Source organism: Oncorhynchus masou, chromosome 6, assembly GCF_036934945.1.
Source record: "Oncorhynchus masou masou isolate Uvic2021 chromosome 6, UVic_Omas_1.1, whole genome shotgun sequence".
NCBI classification, from domain to species: domain Eukaryota; kingdom Metazoa; phylum Chordata; class Actinopteri; order Salmoniformes; family Salmonidae; genus Oncorhynchus; species Oncorhynchus masou.
This window is the reverse complement of record NC_088217.1, coordinates 31,226,819-31,243,018: the sequence shown is the minus strand read 5'-3', so window position 1 is coordinate 31,243,018 and position 16,200 is coordinate 31,226,819. Positions and strand designations below refer to the sequence as shown.

The 16,200-nt window shown below is 42.4% G+C and overlaps 1 protein-coding gene across 2 annotated transcripts in view; it reads right to left on the bottom strand.

Annotated features, from left to right (window-relative positions):
• Positions 1 to 16,200, bottom strand: part of LOC135541892 (SLIT-ROBO Rho GTPase-activating protein 3-like) — a 116,318-nt gene that overhangs the window by 78,564 nt on the left and 21,554 nt on the right. The window lies entirely within an intron of this gene.

Here is a 16,200-nt window from a genome sequence, read left to right as displayed (position 1 = left end):
ACTCTTATCTGTCATGTATTTAATCTGAGTCTGGAGGAAGGTGTTTGCCCTCAGGTCTGGAGGGAAGCCAAAGTAATTCCGCTACCCAAGAGTGGTAAAGTGGCCTTCACTGGTTCTAACAGCAGACCTATCAGCTTGTTGCCTGCTCTTAGCAAACTGTTGGAAAAAATAGTGTTTGACAAAATGTGACCCGTTTCAAGAGACTAGGCGTAAGGCGCACGTCATTACTTCAAAGCATAAGAATTTCAAGCCCAGTTGGTTTAGCCATGGAAAAATAAAGGAAGTGTCCCGCTAGTGGTGATTGGCTGAGATAATGGATGAACTGGACATGCTGAGAGATGAGTTCGGATTGGTCTGCCATGTAGCAGACCAATCCGACCTCACTAATACTCTTGTGACTGAATGGAAGCAAGTCTCCGCAGCAATGTTCCAACATCTAGTGGAAAGCCTTCCCAGAAGAGTGGAGGCTGTTATAGCAGCAAAGGGGAAACCAACTCCATATTAATGCCCATGATTTTGGAAGGAGATGTTTGACGAGCAGGTGTCCACATACTTTTGGTCATGTAGTCTATTTTTGATATTGCTACTATGCAAGTTACCACTTCACTGTACCGTTTACACCTTCTGTATCCTGTGCATGTGACAAATAAACTTAGATTTATTTGATATAGTGTGTGTTTACCTTAGACAGTAATGTGAAGAACAACATGACCTGCACCAAAGTCAGATTGGGATATAGGCCAAGGTCTAGATAAAGTGTATTTCTACTACTACTTTCACCACTTTTAGTCTTGAAATCTTCAGTTGTTTACATCACTACCTTACTCACTCTGCTTAGCACATGGCCTCACATGTGACTCCTTAAAGAATTCAAAATATATAGATTCAATTGAGAGAGAGAGAGGTCTGTCCATAATAAAGAGATGCTATGCTGTTTTGACTCCAACCTTCTCCAAAAAAGCAAGTCCTGCAGGCTCTAGTTTTGTTTAATCTTTATTATTGTCCAGTCACGTGGTCAAATGCGGAAAAGAAAGACCTTGTTAAGCTGCAGCTGGCCCATAATGGAGCAGCACGTCTCTTTATTGTGATCAGAGGGCTGATATAAATACTATGCATGCCAGTCTCTCTTGGTTAACTTTATTAACTGCATCACTTCTTCCTTTTATAAGAAACATTTATGTGTTGAAAATTCCAAATTGTTTACATAGTCAACTTACACACAGGTTATGTGTGCCGTTTCTAAAATATATGTCGTTCTGTCCTTGAGTTGTTCTGTCTATTAATGCTCTTTATTATGTCATGTTTCATGTTTTGTGTGGACTCCAGGAAGAGTAGCTGCTGCTTTCGCAACAGCTAATGGAGAACCTAATAAAATACTAAAATTTGGCTGAAAAATAACGGTTTTCACCTTGCACACCTAACAACCATGAAATGTCTGGTCACATATTTCCAAGCAGCTTACTGTGTTAACAACGTGTTTCTCTCTCTAACAACCCTCAGACAAAGCTGTCAATCAGCACCACACATGTCTAAAAGAGCTGTAAGCTTAATGTTGTTGGTCCCTGAGTTGTAGTGTAGTAGTCTTTTCTGTTTTCAAACAGACTGTGTTAACCCTAGTTCCACCCTGGGCTATTGAACATCTCTTTAGGAAGATGAGACCCGACCGCCTGCTGAATATAATGTAGTGTAATGGCTCCAGAGCTGAGCTGAACTAAGATGAGTTGTGTGAGATCTGGCATCAGGAAGTCCTACAGCAGTGGACCTATAATCAAACTGCTGTCAATGAGTAAGTAGGTGCATCAAACCCTCGCTTGGACTAAATCCTGTATCAGAAGCAACCAGCATCTATGAGGGGAACCTGACACTAGCAGTCTCACTGCAGATCCTGATGCTGGTCTGTACCCAGGAGAGAAACCTGAGTCTTCATCGGCTTTGTAGTGTTGTCATTGAGATCCAACTCTGCCTCGACAAAAGAACAAAGACTGACCTATTTTACAGAACAAACCAGCAAACCTGAGATTCCTCTTTCTGATCTGAATAAAAGAGCTACAGTAAACAAATGGAATAAAAGGGAAATATTAATATAGTGTATAGTAATACTAACTAGCTACCGGATTGAAAGGTGGTATCACTAGCCAACAGAAAGAGAAAGCCTTGACCTCATGAGTATCCTGTATTCAGCATGCGGGATCAAAGCTTTTTCATGTCATAAGGTATGTATTAAAGGCTCTTTATATGGCGGCCTGCAAGAGCCTTCATAGAGGTCTCCTATAACTAGTACCATCCCTGGAGATGCCCGGCTACTACTACTACAACACACACATTCCATACTTCCAGTGACTGTGAGCCTTTCCCAGAACAAATGACAGACAGTTTTTCCTCCTTTCTTTCCATTAATTTCTATCATTCTCTCGTTTTCCCTCTCAGCACGTAGGCTATCCAGTGGCAAAACGAGCAGAGCTGGGAGAAACGCCCCAGAAAAAGCTGACACTGATTCACATGAATGGCAGGGAGCACTTTTTAAAACACTCATGAAAAACGGGGGACTGTGAACCAGCAGCTGCAGCGGTGACAGACGATTGAAAATTGGTCACGCATGCCAGAAGTGTGCCCTCGCCTCTTAGAAACCATGAACAATTGCACAATTATTCCCGTATATTCCCGATTCCTCGTTTTGCACCTCCGCTGTGGTTTATTTAAAGTGTCTGTACCCTCAGTGGTTCTTTTCAATCTGTGAAGAGGAGGAATGCTGTGAATTTTGGCCTGCAGTTACAGACGATGCTTTGCCCTTTTGAACAGTACCAAAACAAGTATTGTAGCCAGCATGACATCAGTTCAAAGAAACCTTTTCAAAATGGACCTTTTAACAGAATCAAAAATTAAACATTCTGGATTATGTGTAAACATCAATGATTTATGGAATTAAAAAGAATCCATGAGATCAAATGTAAACTTCTTTATTATTGGCTGTGGCCCAATTCTGAAAGCAATCAAGTTATTAGAAGAAAAGGAGCTTGTTTGAGTCTGTGAGCATTTGAATTTGAATTTCAAACAGTGTTGTTGGTTTACTTGTTCAAGCGTTTGTATGGATAATAAGCACGGACTACACCCAGTGTTGGGGATAGAGGGAGGGAAGATAGCGGTAATTCAAGTCCCCAAAATGAACAAGAGCTCTACTAATTAGATGTAGGCCATTAGAATAACCTTTAATTGAAGGGTACAATTTTTATTGGCTTTGACACTGTTGTTTGATTAGGCAATGCAGAAATTACACACGGCAAGCGCACAGCATTTCTTTTCTAAATGTGTTTCCATTTGTGGAGATAGGGCTGAGACAGAAATAGCTTGATGATGCAATTCTACCAAAATTACATATGATGGAGAGAAGCTACTTACTGAACATTTATTCTACAACTGTCATGCCCTGACCATAGAGAGCCTTTGTTTTTCTATGGTATAGTAGGTCAGGGCGTGACTGGGGGGGTTTTCTAGTTATTATTTTCTATGTGGGGTTCAAGTTTAGTTTTTCTATGTTGGTGTTTGGTATGATTCACAATTAGAGGCAGCTGGCTATCGTTGTCTCTAATTGGGGATCATATTTAAGTAGAATTTTTTCCACCTGTGTTTATGGGATATTGTTTTGAGTTAGTGCACGTAGCACCTCTGTAGTCACTGTTTGTTTGTTTGTTTGTTTGTTTGTTTGTTTGTTTGTTTGTTTGTTGTTTTGTTTCTTTTCTAATAACTATTATGTGGAAACCATATCGCACTGCAGTTTGGTCTGATAATTATTCCAGCGACCGTGACAACAGAGTAGCCCTTTTGTCTATTTACACCACTTCATCTGGGGGTAAACTACCATACACTGAGTTTGATACCTGAGCAAAAATTCCAATTCAGCACAAATACCTAACAGTAAGATAATCAGTGCCGGATGCAGGCCACATTATACATTACATTCAAGTTCAGCAATCAGTACTCTAGTAAATAAAGAGTGTCAAGAATGCCATTTTATTTTTAGCTCTGCACAATCTTTGAGTTGATCATCAACTATCGTGTGTCTCCACAGCATAAATCAATGTCAAATGATCGTACCAATCCAATTACTACTGCACTTTCAAATAATGTGACTTTTCTGGCAAGCCAAAGTGATGAGGCAGTATTACTGTCTCTCCCTGAAAGTTATTGGAGTCACAGGCTTCATTCATTATGCAGTTAAGCATGCAGACAGATGGGCCTTTGTGGAGAGGCAACAATCCACAAGCACTTGTTTATCCCTGAACAGCCTTCTCTGTATTGATGCAACTGTATGTCTGTGTGGCTGTAACTTGTGTGTCCGGTGAAAAAGTCTGCAATAGAGAATGCACTCTGTACAGGCTTGGGCGATATACCACTTATACCGTATACCGGGGTATTTCAAAATGCAGACAGTATGCTTTTCAATACTGTTAAAAATAAAATAAAACATGTATTGGGAGGGTTGGGGACTACAGCCACTGCTTAAGTTAAGTATATCTATAAGAAATCTAAGATGTGTCAAATAAATTATTTCCTGTTTAGGGCTCAAGCTATGCATTTGGTTGGCTAACTTGCTAGCTAAGAGGCTAGATGTCAAGACCAAGCTTCTTGGTTACAGCAGAGACAGTCAATCCCCTCCTGGACCAAGATCCCTGTTGCCTAAATTGTTTTGTGCATCACAAATAAGAATAAATACATATATTTATTTGTGCACTTCTGGTAATACCATATACCCTGGTATGTATGGTAAAGAAACTGTACATATTTAAAAATATATATATTTAACCTTTATTTAACTAGGCAAGTCAGTTTAAAAAAAAATCTTATTTACAATGATGGCCTACCAAAAGGCAAAAGGCCTCCTGCATTGTTGGGGGATTAAAAAATATATACACTACCATCAAAAGTTTGAGGTTACTCAGAAATGTCCTTGTTTTTGAAAGAAAAGCACGTTTTTAGTCCATTAAAACATCAAATTGATCCAAAATACAGTGTAGACATTGTTAATGTTGTAAATGACTATTGTAGCTGGAATCAGCTGATTTTTAATCCAATATCTACATAGGCGCCCATTATCAGCAACCATCACTCCTGTGTTCCAATGGCACGTTGTGTTAGCTAATCCAAGTTTATCATTTTAAAAGGCAAATTGATCATTAGAAAACACTTTTGAAAACAGTTGTGCTGATTAAAGTTTGAGAAACAGACGCCTCACATGTCCTCAACTGGCAGCTTTATTAAATAGTACCTGCAAAACACCAGTCTCAAAGTCAATAGTGAAGAGGCGACTCCAGGACACTGGCCTTCTAGACAGAGTTCCTCTGTCCAGTGTCTGTGTTCTTCTGCACATCTTAATATTTTTATTGGCCAGTCTGAGATTTGGCTTTTTCTTTGCAGCATCCTGGAGTTGCCTCTTCACTGTTGACGTTGAGACTGGTGTTTTGTGGGTACTATTTAATGAAGCTGCCAGCTGAGTACTTGTGAGGCATCTGTTTCTCAAACTAGACACTCTAATGCACTTGTCCTCTTGCTCAGTTGTGCACCGGGGCCTCCCAATCCTCTTTCTATTCTGGTTAGGGCCAGTTTGCGCTGTTCTGTGAAGGGAGTAGTACACAGCATTGTACGAGATCTTCCTATTCTTGGCAATTTCTCGCATGGAATAGCCTTCATTTCTCCGAACAAGAATTGACTGACGAGTTTCAGAAGAAAGGTATTTGTTTGTGGACATTTTGAGCCTGTAATCGAATCCACAAATGCTGATGCTCCAGATACTCAACTAGTCTAAAGAAGGACAGTTTTATTGCTTCTTTAATCAGAACAACACTTTTCAGCTGTGCTAACATAATTGCAAAAGGGTTTCTAATGATCAATTAGCCTTTTAAAATTATAAACTTGGATTACCTAACACAATGTGCCATTGGAACACAGGAGTGATGGTTGCTGATAATGGGCCTCTGTATGCCTATGTAGATATTCCATACAAAATCTTCAGTTTCCAGCTACAATAGTCATTTACAACATTAACAAGGTCTACCCTGTATTTCTGATTAATTTGATGTTATTTTAATGGAAAAAAATGTGCTTTTCTTTCAAAAACAAGAACATTTCTAAGTGACCCCAAACTTTTGAACGGTAGTGTATATAGGACAAAACACACATCACGACAAGAGAGACACCACAACACTACATAAAGTGAGACCAAAGACAACAACATGGCATGGCAGAAACACATGACAACACAGCATGGTAGCAACACCACATGGCAGCAGCACAACATGTTAGCAGCAAAAAACATGTTACAAACATTATTGGGCACAGACAACAGCACAAAAGAAAGAAGGTATGACGGTATGAAAATATGGACACCACCCTACCCTAGTATAGTATGAATGCTTCTCTGAAGGTATGACGGTATGAAAATATGGACACCGCCCGACCCTAGTATAGTATGAATGCCTCTCTGAAGGTATGACGGTATGAAAATATGGACACCGCCCGACCCTAGTATAGTATGAATGCTTCTCTGAAGGTATGACGGTATGAAAATATGGACACCGCCCGACCCTAGTATAGTATGAATGCTTCTCTGAAGGTATGACGGTATGAAAATATGGACACCGCCCGACCCTAGTATAGTATGAATGCTTCTCTGAAGGTATGACGGTATGAAAATATGGACACCGCCCGACCCTAGTATGGTATGAATGCTTCTCTGAAGGTATGACGGTATGAAAATATGGACACCGCCCGACCCTAGTATAGTATGAATGCTTCTCTGAAGGTATGACGGTATGAAAATATGAACACCGCCCTACCCTAGTATAGTATGAATGCTTCTCTGAAGGTATGACGGTATGAAAATATGGACACCGCCCTACCCTAGTATAGTATGAATGCTTCTCTGAAGGTATGACGGTATGAAAATATGAACACCGCCCTACCCTAGTATGGTATGAATGCTTCTCTGAAGGTATGACGGTATGAAAATATGAACACCGCCCGACCCTAGTATGGTATGAATGCCTCTCTGAAGGTATGACGGTATGAAAATATGAACACCGCCCTACCCTAGTATAGTATGAATGCTTCTCTGAAGGTATGACGGTATGAAAATATGGACACCGCCCGACCCTAGTATAGTATGAATGCTTCTCTGAAGGTATGACGGTATGAAAATATGAACACCGCCCTACCCTAGTATGGTATGAATGCTTCTCTGAAGGTATGACGGTATGAAAATATGAACACCGCCCGACCCTAGTATGGTATGAATGCCTCTCTGAAGGTATGACGGTATGAAAATATGGACACCACCCTACCCTAGTATAGTATGAATGCTTCTCTGAAGGTATGACGGTATGAAAATATGAACACCGCCCTACCCTAGTATGGTATGAATGCCTCTCTGAAGGTATGACGGTATGAAAATATGGACACCACCCTACCCTAGTATGGTATGAATGCCTCTCTGAAGGTATGACGGTATGAAAATATGGACACCACCCTACCCTAGTATGGTATGAATGCCTCTCTGAAGGTATGACGGTATGAAAATATGGACACCTCCCTACCCTAGTATGGTATGAATGCCTCTCTGAAGGTATGACGGTATGAAAATATGGACACCACCCTACCCTAGTATGGTATGAATGCCTCTCTGAAGGTATGACGGTATGAAAATATGGACACCACCCTACCCTAGTATAGTATGAATGCCTCTCTGAAGGTATGACGGTATGAAAATATGGACACCACCCTACCCTAGTATGGTATGAATGCCTCTCTGAAGGTATGACGGTATGAAAATATGGACACCACCCTACCCTAGTATAGTATGAATGCCTCTCTGAAGGTATGACGGTATGAAAATATGGACACCACCCTACCCTAGTATAGTATGAATGCCTCTCTGAAGGTATGACGGTATGAAAATATGGACACCACCCTACCCTAGTATAGTATGAATGCCTCTCTAAAGGTATTCTTGAAATACTGTACTGAGGTGCAATTTGCATGCCGGTAAACTCTTACTAATATAAAACATGTCCTTCAGTTTATATTGTAGATGACCTCCCACCAGCTCACTAGGAAGTAGATAAGATTTCATGGACCTCAGTGTTTCCTCAGACACACAGAATCTCTAGTAGCACAGCTAACACTGCAATGCAGTGCCTTAGACCACTGCACCACTCAGGAGGCCCTGGAACAGATATTCTTAAAGAGTGATCATATGAAACAGGGTTCAATTTGGCAAGATGAAAGACACATTTTTCAAGGTTACAAACCAAAATCTGTCTTCTTTTCGATATACAGTTCGAGTTTCGAGTTTATTATGCCGTGTCCTTGGAATGGATTAACAATTCTAAATTGAACACTGCATGTGGATGAATTATTGCCAGGACATTTGTTAGACCTGGGCTTAGTGATTCTAATGAAAATATGCTCTGTCTTTATCAAACTAATGTATAGCCAATGTTGACTTTGTGGCTGTGGTAACTAGTGATAACCGCAAAGTAGCCTAAGCAAAAATGATTCCAGAACTGCATCTCATTGTCGGAACACATATTTCCATTCTTCAGGCAACCAGTCCATTTTGAATTTGTGATACAAATGTTGGCATTTGGCAAGGAATGTAGCTTGTGTATCTCATCAGTTAGATACGATTCCTGTAGGAGCACACAGCAGGCATGTGTAGAAGGAAAGGTCGTAACGCAATTGAGTGAGTGAGACATGAAAGGGAAAGGAAATTTAGGGAGCAGAACTGTGTGATGCTCGGCTAGGTTTCTTTTTTGTTGTGTCCCACAAATGCACATGTACAAATGGAACACTACAGTTAAAGCACATTAACGATGTCTAGTTTTACAGTATTTGTGTAAAAAGTGATCACTGGTTAAAGACAGATTTTTGACATGCGTTCAGTACTCGATTACTCATGCCGATCCTTAATAAGGATGGACCACTTCAACCCTGACCTTGGGATGATACATCAACATTATCACCACCTAGCCTAAACCCCCACTGCCACCACCACCGCAAGACACCTGCTCAATAAGACCACTACAAAGTCCCAGGCCAGGACAGGAATTATAAAGTCAGTGGACTATATCTGTCAGTCTCAACAGAGAGCAGAATGACCTCAGAGAACAATACCAGGACGTAGGAGATCCCTGAACTTTGACCTCGCCACAGAAAGAAATTCCATATTGGTAACTGCAGGGCGTTGTAGTAATGTGTGCTGAGCATGACTGCAGCTGGCCAGAGAGCAGAGGGCCGGGGAAAGAGAGAGTGGAATTAAACAGTCAGCCCAGACCAGGCCAGGCCCAGGTTAGTGAGGACCTGCTCTACAACTCCATGTTATAGCTCCCTCAAGTCATAAATCTCATTTAATCTGAGATGTTTTATCTTCCTCTGTGATTTCCTACCGAAAATCAGGAAAAGGGCCCACAGCTGCAGCATGGAAACGCAGCACAAGCAGGATATTGTTCAGGAATTTCAACCAAGGCTTTACTGAAGGTTAATGGAAATAGCATTCACAAATGCAAGAATCCTGGCTTCTGATAGACAGATAGTCTCTAGTGTGGATGTACAATCTTTAAACCAGTAATAAAGACATCACAGACATCAGAGGAAATGTCATTACCCTACGGTCGTTAACTTCTCTAGGATAGGGGGCAGCATTTGGAATTTTGGATGAAAAGCGTGCCCAAATTAAACTACCTTCTACTCAGTCCCAGAAGATAGGATATGCATATAATTAGTAGATTTTGATAGAAAACACTCTAAAGTTTCCAAAATTGTTAAAATACTGTGTGAGTATAACAGAACTGATTTGGCAGGCAAAAACCTGAGAAAAATCCATTCAGGATTTTTTTTTGTTGTTGTTGTAGTTTTCTATTCCATGCCATTACAGTATCCATTGACTTCGGACTCAAATTGCAGTTCCTATGCCTTCCACTAGATGTCAACAGTCTTTATAAATTGTTTCGTGCTTGTCTTCTGAAAAATGAGGGAGTAAGAGCAGTCTGAATGAGTGGACCCTGCCGTGTCACAGAGCTTTTTCATGTGCACGATCGAGAGAGAGTGCCTTTCTTGTTTACCTTTTATATTGACAACGTTATTGTCCAGTTGAAATATTATCGATTATTTAGGCTAAAAACAACCTGAGGATTGAAAATAAACATCGTTTGACATGTTTCTATGAACTTTACGGATACAATTTGGATTTTTTTCTCTGCCCGTTGTGACTGCGTTTGAGCCTGTGGTTTACTGAAGAAAACGTGCGAACAAAATGGAGGTTTTCGGATATAAAGAGTGATTTTATCGAACAAAAGGAACATTTATTGAATAAATTAATGTCTTCTGAGTGCAAGCATATGGGGTGGCAGGGTAGCCTAGTGGTTAGGGCATTGGGCTAATAACCGAATTGTTGTGAGTTCAAATCCCCGAGCTGACAAGGTGCAAATCTGTTGTTCTACCACTGACCAAGGCAGTTAACCCACTGTTCCTAGGCTGTCATTGAAAATATGAATTTGTTCTTAACTGACTTGCCTAGTTAAATAAAATATGAAGATCATCAAAAGTAAGTGATTCTATCTGTATTTCTGACTTGTGTAACACTTCTACTTGGCTGGTTACTGTTTGTAATGATTTGTCTGCTGGGCTATGTTCTCAAATAATTGTAAGGTATGCTTTCACCGTAATGCATTTTTGAAATCTGGTTGGATTCACAAGAAGTTAATCTTTAAACCTATGTAAAATTGTTGTATCTTTTCTGAATTTTTATAATATTAGTATTGCAGTATTTCTGCATTTTAATTTGGCGCTCTGCAATCTCACTGTATGATGGCCAGGTGGGACGCAAGCATCCCACATACCCTAGAGAGGTTAAGCTCAACCTGTGCTTCCTAGAAGTTGGTTCCAGGACACTGCTGAAGCACCAATGCAGTAGTTTTGTGTACGGCTGCCATTTTGGAAGGTTATATAAAAACTTCTCCAGGCAATTAAGTTGAAACCGAATTGATTAACCTCCTGCGGCTGCATTAATGTCACTTCATTACCAGGACCTGAGCAGGTCTGGAAAGGGGTGAAGGCGAGGGGGGTTCAAATACAGAGCGTCTGAGGAAAAACATTGTGGTGAGGAACAGTGCACAAATGAGCGGAAATGTCAACACACAAACTGGTGTGTCCTGGAGTGTGTGTTCTACAGAGCATTCTTAGGGTGGCTTGGCTGTGGAATGGGGAGAGAGGCACGGTGTGAGCCAGCCTGTGCAGCCAATGTGTGCAGTGGAGCAGACTGCTTTAGCCTGATAGCCCTGGTCATCTCATCTCACGCAGACCACTTACAGACAGACAGACAGACAGACAGACAGGCAGACAGACAGACAGGCAGGCAGGCAGGCAGGCAGGCAGGCAGGCAGGCAGATGTGGCCAGGGCAATAAATTGCAATGTCCATACTGTGAGATGCCTAAGACAGCGCTACAGGGAGACAGGATGGATAGCTGATCGTCCTCGCAGTGGTAGACCACGTATAACAACACAGGATTTGTCCATCCGAACATCACACCTGCGGGACAGGTACAGGACGGCAACAACAACTGCCCGAGTTACACCAGGAACGTGAAATCCCTCCATCAGAGCTCAGACTGTCCGCTATAGGTTGAGAGAGGCTGGACTGAAGGCTTGTAGGCCTGTTGTAATAAGGCAGGTCCTCACCTGACATCACCGGCAACAACGTAGCCTATGGGGACAAAAACCACCGTTGCTGGTTCAGACAGGACTGGCAAAAAAACTAGAGCCCAAATCTAGAAAAACAAAAAAACTTTATCCACGATAATTGAGAATTTCAATAAGCATTTCTCTACGGCTTGGCCATGCATTCCACCTGGCTACCCTTACCCCGGTCAACTGCCCGGCACCCTCCACAACAACCCGCCAAAGCCCCCACCATTTCTCCTTCACCCAAATCCAGTAGCTGATGTTCTGAAAGAGCTGCAAAATCGGGACCCCTATAAATCAGCCGGGCTAGACATTTTGGACACTCTCTTTCTAAAATTATCTGCAGAAATTGTTGCAACCCCTATTACTATTACTAGCCTGTTCAACCTCTCTTTCGTATCCTCTCTTTCGTATTCCCAAAATTTGGAAAGCTGCCGCGGTCATCCCCCTCTTCAAAGAGGGTGACAGTCTAGACCCAAGCTGCTTACAGACCTATATCTATCCTACCCTGCTTTTCTAAGGTCTACGAAAGCCAAGTTAACAAACAGATTACCGACCATTTCGAATCCCACCGTACATTCTCCGCTATGCAATCTGGTTTCAGACCTGGTCATGGGTGCACCTCAGCCACGCTCAAGGTCCTAAACCATCGATAAGAAACACTACTATGCAGCTGTATTTATCGACCTGGCCAAGGCTTTCGACTCTGTCAATCACCACATTCTTATTGGCAGACTCGACAGCCTTGTTTTCTCAAATGATTGCCTCGCCTGGTTTACCAACTACTTCTCTGATAGAGTTCAGTGTGTCAAATCGGAGGGCCTGTTGTCCGGACATATGGCAGTCTCTATGGGCGTGCCACAGGGTTCAATTCTCGGGACGACTCTCTTCTCTGTATACATCAATGATGTCGCTCTTGCTGATGGTAATTCTCTGATCCGCCTCTACGCAGACGACACCATTCTGTATACTTCTGTATACTACCTCTTTGGACACTGTGTTAACAAACCTCCAGACGAGCTTCAATGACATACAAGTCTCCTTCCATGGCCTCCAACTGCTCTTAAATGCAAGTAAAACTAAATGCATGCTATAAAACTAAATTCATGCCTCCAACACTCTACTCAACAAATTGGATGCAGTCTATCACAGTTCCATCTGTTTTGTCATCAAAGCCCCATACACTACCCACCACTGCGACCTGTACTCTCTCGTTGGTTGGCCCTCACTTCGTACTCGTCGCCAAACCCACTGGCAACAGGTTATCTACAAGTCTCTGCTAGGTAAAGCACCGCCTTACCTCAGCTCACTGGTCACCATAGAAGCACCCACTCATAAGCATGCTCCAGCAGGTATATCTCACTGGTCACCCTCAAAGCCAATTCCTACTTTGGTCGCCTTTCCTTCCAGTTCTCTGCTGCTAATGACTGGAACGAACTGCAAAAATCACTGAAGCTGGAGACTCATATATCCCTCACTAGCTTTAAGCACCAGCTGTCAGAGCAGCTCACAGATCACTGCACCTGTACATAGCCCATCTGTAAACAGCCCATCTATCTACTTCATCCCCCTATTGTATTTATTTATTTATCTTGCTCCTTTCCACCCCAGTATCTCTACTTGCACATTCATCTTCTGCACATCTACCATTCCAGTGTTTAATTGCTATATTGTAAATACTTCACCACTATGGCCTATTTATTGCCTTAAGTCCCTTATCTTACCTAATTTGCACTCACTGTATATAGCATTTTTTTGTTTTCTTTTTTCTACTGTATTATTGACTGTATGTTTTGTTTATTCCATGTGTAACTTTGTGTTGTTGTATGTGTCGAATTGTGATGCTTTATCTTGGCCAGGTCGCAGTTGCAAATGAGAACTTGTTCTCAACTAGCCTACCTGGTTAAATAAAGGAGAAATAAAAAAATAACAAAAAATTAAATTCTCAGTCCCATTGAGCACGTCTGGGACCTGTTGGATCGGAGGGTGAAGGCTAGGTCCATTCCTCACAGAAATGTCCGGGAACTTGTAGGTGCCTTGGTGGAAGAGTGGGGTAACATCTCACAGCAAGAACGGGCAAATCTGGTGCAGTTGGTGGCCACACCAGATACTGACTGTTACCATCACAGTGAGGTGAGTTTTAAAAGTACTATAGGGCTACTGTGTTTGATGTGATTTTAGATTGCATTTGTATTGATGTCAGAGTGGTTTGAGGGAAACTAGAGCCCTGAGAACCAGGCCATTAGTGACCTGCAGTACCAATGCATGTCCTAAGTGCATAAAAGGAGATTACCGTGACTCAACGTTCACATGGATTTTTATTGTGTTCACCACAGAGCACTACAGTCCCCCATTACCACCACAAACACTGTGGCCTGTTATGGTGAGTGGAGTGCATCATCCTCAACAGATCATTTCTGATCCTTCATGTTGGCTGGCTCCCACATGAGGAGGAGAGATGCAGGAATCCAAATGTGGATCCTGGGGGAGGCGTGTGTGAGTGTGTGAGCGAGATCAAAACGTTTGCAATGCATCTGTGAATACTCCATTGTAAAGAGGGGCATTATTAACAGACACTGAGCCTCTGCCACGCATTGTGACAAAGGAGGTGAGAAATAACACAGCCGATATGAATATGAGTATGAATGAGTCGGAGAGTCATGGGTGTAAAGGGAAACACAGGAGGTTCATGGGTTTGTGTAACATCTGGGTGCGCCGCATGAAAAATAAACAGCCTCATAAGGAATTAGCCTCCTTGGCAACAATATCCCAGGCCTGCCATACCACTGTGGGATACACACACACATGCATTACACACACACGGAGCACATACACACACACAGAGCACACACACGTACACAGCAGACAAAAGTGTCTGCCTCTGAGCCAAATTCACTCTTCTAATCCCCTACACAACTTTGCAATATCTGGCATCTTTACTGCAGAGTTTACGGTCTCCTTGCAAAATGCTCATGAAATTCAGCTTGGAGTAGACTCTCATACTGCACATGCCTGATGGCAATAGCCTAACCTCATCATTGCACTCTTATCCTCTTCCATTGCCAGCTTTAGGTAGGTGTGGTAGACATAGTATCCTGGTCTGTGTAACCTTCTCTCCCTCCTCCGGGCTGTTTTCTCTTCTTCCTCTGTGTCTATCCCTGCTGTAGGGTCCTGTCTGTCTCTCCCAAAAGCCAGCCCTCTCTGTCTGTCTGTCTCTCCCTAGTGCCTGCCCTCTCTGTCTGTCTGTCTGTCTCTCCCCAGTGCCAGCCCTCTCTGTCTGTCTGTCTGTCTGTCTGTCTGTCTGTCTGTCTGTCTCTCTCTAGTGCCAGCCCTCTCTGTCTGTCTGTCTGTCTCTCCCTAGTGCCAGCCCTCTCTGTCTGTCTGTCTGTCTCTCCCTAGTGCCAGCCCTCTCTGTCTGTCTGTCTGTCTCTCCCTAGTGCCAGTCCTCTCTGTCTATCTGCCCTCTCTCTCCATTGGCTGATTCACCCAGACCACTGCAGCATGGCACAGCCTCTCTGCTCTGGTACCACATGATAAGGCCGTAGCAGCAGAGGCTGATCAATGGCTGGCCAGGACCCAACTGATGGAGCATCCTAAAGCAGAGAGCCGTGTGTCTGTCAGCCTGTTAATCATTACCTTCTGGTTCTTATTAGGAACTCATGTTGAAATGAGATTGATACAGTTCAACCTAGGGAGGGATAAACATTCCCTCTGCATTGAATAAACATTTGTCACATGCTTATAGGTTCTTATGGCCGTGGTAGGCCGTCATGGAAAATAAGAATTTGTTCTTAACTGACTTGCCTAGTTTAATTAAATTAAATATAAGGTGAAGTAGCCCTGTGTCTTCCTGCATGTTTAACAGTATTACTTCTGTCCCTCTCCTCACCCCAACTTGGGCTTGAACCAAAAACCATTGTTACCTATCGCTCCACAAAAGCCACGGCCATTACAGAGCAAGGGAAACAACTATTTCAAGGTCTCAGAGCGAGTGACATCACTGATTGAAGCGCTACTAGTGTGCACCACTAACTAGCTAGCCATTTCACACCGGTTACACATGTTATGGTGGAGATTTGCCAATCATAGTCATAATATTATGTGAAGATTACTTGAGTAAAGTATTATTTGCTAGGTGATATCTGATTCCCTTTCAATTGCCAATTCTTTCTATCTCGATTTCTTCAAACAGTTAGCTATCGAGTGGAACACCATGAAATATCTAAAAGGAAGGAAACATGGAGGAAAATAAATAGGACCTTTAGACTGTAAATGTCATCTCCACATCACAAGTCCAGAAGTTCAGAGTCAGACAGACCACTTCACAGTGAGAGAGAAATCACGGCCAGCCTCTTTCGCCCTCTCATCTTTCCTAACCATTGATTTTCTCTCCTTCCTGAGCATCATCATCACAATGTCAGTATGTTACACAGGGCTGAACCTCACGTAAGCAAAGACCCTGGCACACC